Consider the following 5,737-nt stretch of genomic DNA (forward strand, 5'->3'; position numbering starts at 1 on the left):
TTTGACTGAGACCATCACCAAGGAATTGTGAGCTTAACACAAGGAAAAGGCTGGCTCCAGCCACCTCCAAGCTGAGCGGTAACAGCCAAAATACTGCACTGCCCCCAGCCTCTCCCCCTTCAGGGCAAGTTAGGTGCTGGGACACCGGATCACCGAGTACAAAGCCACAGCCCGCCAGTATCAGTATTCCCTTCCAGAAGTGTTCATTCCCAGATATTTTTTGTGCAGACAAAAGGGCGTGCTGTACATGTTACAGGTCTGGATGGTTTTCACCAGAATCACCCACATTTATGACTTCTGTTCACATGCAGGACACTTGAGGAGTTCTGTTTGGCTGTCATCCCCAGCCCCTATCAGCAACAAACATGTCCATCAGTTCCATCCCCAAATATTTCCCAAATGGTTCTTTCCCATTAGTGTAAAATCTTTAGAAAAGACAACAAAACTGATGCTGGAAAACAGTTCCAGACACTGCGCTGCTGAGTGTAACAGAATCTGGTACTACTTCCATTTTGCGTCAACAAATAAATCCATTTTACTTTACAATTAAATTAAAGAGTGTCGTTTAAGGGAGGTTGCATGAATATTACTGTGCTATTCAATCCTCTCAAAGGCAGACTTTTTCCTATGAATCATCATTTCTTGGTATCTTACAGCCACCGAGCCAATCCCTTCCCTTCTCGCAGTGCCATTTTTCCATTGCAGTTAAACTCATTAAGATTTCCTCCAACCATCCCCTTTTGCGGTCCATCTTTTTCTCCGCTTTCTCCCCATTTCTTCTGCCAGCTGCTTTGCAAGCACCTCTTTCGAGACTCCAGCTGCCGCAGCTCCCTGCCTCAGCTGCTGCCACTCAAGGGCGTCGCGCTCCTGGCGTGGCTGCCCCAGCGAGGCCCGGCTCTCACCGCGCGGGGCCGCAGCCACCGCTGCGCTCAGCAACCTCCTGCTCGCGTGGCCAGCATCGCTCCTGCCTGGCACGGGGCTTGTGCGCTGCTCCTGCCGAGCAGAGGTTTCTTCCCGAGACCGGCAGCTGCCAAAAATGCTGTGGAAGAGACTCAATCCTCCCTCAGGTAGGCAGGAGAACCGCTGCGATGCCAAGTCTAACGCCAGGTTCTTCTTCCCTCCTCCTGCCTCCTCTACACGCCACTGCCATTTTGCATCATTTAAAATAGCGTGCAGAAATCCGAACGGCTTTTGGACGCACAAAGGCACACATCGCTGCACACTCCCTGCCTTCTTTGCAGGAGAAACCTATTTAACCCCGTCCAAAACACACAGACACAAAGTTTCAGTGTGCCTAGTTCAACCCAAATGTTTCCTGAGTCAACTGAAGTCAGAAAATCAGCACCACGAGGCATGAACGTATTCCAGTTATTTACACGCTAAGATACCTACTCATAATTTGCAGAATAGGAGTAGATATCTTCAGGAATTGAAGCATCTACCAGATGCGAGAATCAACTAAGTCAGACCAGTCACGAGACGAGCAATGTCTACCAGCAAGTTCAAAGGAAACAATATGTATAATACAATAGCTGCTAGAAAGAATACTTGTATTTCTGGGAGATTGGGAAAATACCTGTGTTGTGAAACAACAAAGATCACCTAAACGAAGGCAAAAAGCACTGCTTCAGCTTCAACATAGATAAGTTTCTTATGAGACAAAATAAACCCAGAACACTTATCTCAGCCCAACTACTTTCCCTTGTTAGAATTAAAACCTTACACAGATAAATCTTCCAGCAAGCCAGAGACTTCTATACACATACAATATTCTAAATAAAGAAGCTTTTCCCCCCGCTTTGGCCAGAACTTTTCCTCCTTGTTTATTGATACATCTCTTTTCAACCTGACTCCCTTCATAATGTGAGATTCTCTTCCACTGAAGTCACACCACGAGAGCTACAGGGCAATGTTAGTGCATAGAAGGAAGATGGGGGAAAAAGGTCACTGCAATTATGAAGCATGCAGGCTTTTTCCATTTACGATGGCAATATAACTCACAAGATTCTAACAGCAGATTTTTAGGATGTAAACAGTTCTCCTTTTAAAGCTAAAGGACGGCTAAATAAAGCCGCAAGATGAATTCTCTCAGGTCTAAGTCCAATCCAGGGTAAGCCCGTAACCCAAAAAATTTCTTCTAAAACTAGTAATTTCTAAAATGAAAATGAAAAGAGCTCTTGAAACAACCCCCTAACTTGGGACACTGCACTCTTGCCGCAAGTAGCAGCCTAACACGACCCCGCCAGGTTATGAGAACAGCTCTGGGTCTCTCCCCAGCTCCCCCACGGTCTCTCCCAACAGGCCCTACCAGCCCGGGCCCTGCCTTCCACGCGGAGCCTTGCTGCCCACAATAACCGCCACCGCCTCCCATGAGCATGGGCTCTACTGGAATAGCTTCTAGACCAAAACCCCAGAAAAACCCAGACAGAAAACAAGAAGCCACCAACTAACAGCGCCGCACTACACAATCCAACCGAATGCTCTCTTCTTTCAAGGTTAAGGCAATCAGAAAGAAGACCAGGGGCCTAATGCTGCAGCCGGGTTTTTCTTTACATCTCTCCTTTATCTGTTCTGGTATTTTAATACAATCAACACCTACTTAACTCTTGCACAGGCCCGTGTTGCAAAAGCTTTATAGGCTCTGGGCCTCCCAGTAACATGCCCTTGGACAAGTTAGACTCGTTACACCCTGGGTGAGCATGCCTTCCTCAGCCCACTTTAAAAACCCCTGTTGCAACTCTTCCAGCAGTGCACGTCTTCGTCAACACCACAAGAGCACGGCCACAAGGGTAACGTCCGGAGAGGAGGCTCGTACTGTGTGGGATCCACAGGGTGCTAAAAGGCCGGTGTTTCTCACTGTGGTGTCTTGCCAGACTACGCTTGGTGCCTGCTTCTGCTCAGAATGAGACTGATGGATCTGTAACTTCTCTTTCTGACCGCAAGGAAAGTGTAAAGGCAAATTCCAGACCCCATTTTTACTGCTTGCCAGTTTCTAAGCATGAGGACACTTGCTAGAGTCTTCCTCTTTTACTTTAAGGCTCATTTTACAAGTGTACATAGTATAAACCTGAAGATTTCCTTCTGTAGATTCCTGAGTCCAAAAAGAAAGTTCAGCCATTGCTGCGTGGCTTCTTAAAATCACAGAAATAACGTTTTCATGTACATCCTATACTATACAGAAATCCCAGATGCCCTCCCAGTCACAGTGACTGCACGTTTCAGCCACACATCGCATCCAGTCTGAACACCGCAGTCTGGTCTCAGCGCCACCGCTGCCCGCTCTGCCCACACCACTGGTAGGCTGGGGGGAATCCCCAGATACAGCAGTACGATCCTACCTGCACCTGTACCAGCTCAACAGGCTGCTGTGCTCCCAGGAAAGAGGCTGTTTTGGGAAAGGCAGTATCGGCTGTAATACCAGAACCAATACCATACCACGAGTGAATTTGTAAAGGTGTGAACTGCACAGGATGGCTTGTTTGAGGTGGCTCAGCGCACCGACAACAGCTGTGGAGTCACAGGTCACAGCTAGCTCTCCTGTCAGGCCCTTCTTCTCCATCATTCCAGTCTAGAAAGGACTAATGAAAAAGTGGAGAATATAACTCAACACAAGTAGTAGCACTGCGATGTTTTCACCATCTCAGGCAGAACTGGGATGGGGGTGGGGGGGAGAAGGGAACAAGAGATCAGCTTAACTTGCAGTGAAGAACGAGATGGGATTATCTGTCACACTATCAGGAGGAAAACGCTGGAACAATTTACAGAAGGAGCCATCTTCCCTAACTGCTTCTTAGAAAACATTCAGGAAAGTGCCTTTTGAGAATGATCTAGGCTTACCGTATCTATAAGGGGAGGCAAAGCTCAAATTAGAGTTGCAACACCTCTTCTAGCCCTGCCATTACAGGCCTCCAGACGTTGTTACCTCCACATCTAGAGAGACCTTTTCCTGTGCCTGTCATTCTGAACCATGAGAAACTATACCTCTGGGGGCTGTTTTGGAAGGAAAAGGTGGTTTTTTTTTGTTTGGTTGTTTTTTTTTGGGGGGGGGAGTATCTGGTTAGCCTTGCCTTTAACGTGGGCTGTGCTACATGAAAATCCACGTGCAAACTGAAAGATTGTTCCTTATAACAGCTTAAATGTGAACAGACAAAGGGCTGGAGATACAGGGCTCTGACAGACACAGAGCTACAGATTACGTTACTGTTTCCTTTCCTGCCCTTCTTCTAATGTATATTCCTGTACCAGAGGGAGGAATATCCAAATCGCCTATGAAACTATGCCTGGACCACCAGTTTTCAGGCTGGAATGGAGGAGAAAAGAAAAAGCCATTATATCATCTGTGAAACTATTTTAACTAACATGAATTTCGCAGCATTCAGGTAACAACAGCATGGGAAATGGAGCCTCTACTCCGCCGGGCCATCACTTCACTTGCCTTACTTAACAGAATATACGCAGTAAAGCAATACAACACATATCAATGCATAGATTTTTCTTGTTATACAAGCCAACAAGAAAAGAAACGACTCCCTCAAAATCCTTGGGACCGCAGACGCCCCTAATTTTTAATTCCCAGCCAGAGCGCTGTGAATTTGCATGCAAGCTCTAAACTAGAGCTGTAAATTCAAGGGCCTTGCTCGTCTCATCAGTTACGAGCGCGCTGCTGCTGCGATCGCTAGCATTCCCAGCACGACCCGCTCTCTCGCTGGGAACCCCTCCTCCTGCAGGCTGGGGAAGGCCAGCCCGGGAGGGGTCACTTAGCCCGACATTTTAGTGCCGCCCAAGCCAGCCCCAAGGACCTCGGCCTTCCTGCACTTAACCCCGGCTCTGCCTGCTCGCTGGCTCGCCCTGCCCTATAGCTAGCTGCCACAAAGCCTCCCCGCGGGCACGGCTCGGCAGGGGCCGGCCTTCTCCCCCTTGGACCCGCGGGGCACGGCCCTCCCTGAGAAGCCCGAGGCGAGCCACAGCCCCCTCAGCGCCGCAGCCCCTCACGTTTCGGGCCCACCAGCGGTGCGAGGAGCAGGAGATGGCGGCTCTCCGAGCCCCAGCGGCCCGAGCAGGCCGGGGCGGACCGCGGGACGGGCGAGGAGGCGTGAGGCCCGCCCGGCCTGCCGGGGTGCCCGGCTCCCGCGCCCTCCCCCTCCCCCCCCCCCCAAGGCGGCGGGGGCGGACCCCCAGCCCCGTCTCGATGGTACAGGAGGGGGTAGAGGGGCCGGGGGGGGGGGCAGGCGGCGGCACGTGACCCGCCCCGCGCCAATGGGGAAGGCCGGGACCATAGAGCAGAGCCGGGCGCCCGCTAGACACACCGCCCCCCGCGCCCGTCTCTCTGCTGCCGCCATCTTGTCGGAGGCGGCGGAGCCCGCCCGGCCGCCGAGCCGGGCCCGCTGCCTCGCCCCGCTTACCCGCAGCGCTCCCCCCCCCCGCGCCTCCCTCCCCTCCCGGTGCCACCGGGCGCCGCCGTGAGCCGCCGTTACCTCTAGTAGGCCCGCGGCGAAGCCTATGCTGGGTACGAGGCCGAGCGGCCGGCCGCCATCTTGGGGAAGAAGAGGGACTCGCGTGACCTACCCGCACACAGGCGGCCCCTCCCCCGCCGCCCCTTGCCCGCCCGGTTGCTATGGGAACGGGGCGGGCGCATGCGCGCGGGGCCCGGCTCCGCGCTTTCGCCGGCACCTCCTCGGAGGCGGGGCTTGAGGGGTGGTGGGCGGGGCTTGAGGGGTGGTGGGCGGGGCTTGAGGGG

At 52.3% G+C, this 5,737-nt stretch overlaps 1 protein-coding gene across 1 annotated transcript in view; it reads right to left on the reverse strand.

Moving 5' to 3' along the window:
• Nucleotides 1-5,623, reverse strand: part of HDLBP (high density lipoprotein binding protein) — a 39,766-nt gene extending 34,143 nt beyond the window's left edge. The window contains exon 1 of the mRNA XM_048077307.2: nt 5,475-5,623. The gene's annotated coding sequence lies outside the window, so the exon portion shown is untranslated. The remainder of the gene's footprint in view (nt 1-5,474) is intronic.
• Between the last annotated feature and the right edge of the window lie 114 nt (nt 5,624-5,737).

The sequence above is a fragment of the Anser cygnoides genome, chromosome 9 (genome assembly GCF_040182565.1).
Source record: "Anser cygnoides isolate HZ-2024a breed goose chromosome 9, Taihu_goose_T2T_genome, whole genome shotgun sequence".
Lineage (NCBI taxonomy): Eukaryota > Metazoa > Chordata > Aves > Anseriformes > Anatidae > Anser > Anser cygnoides.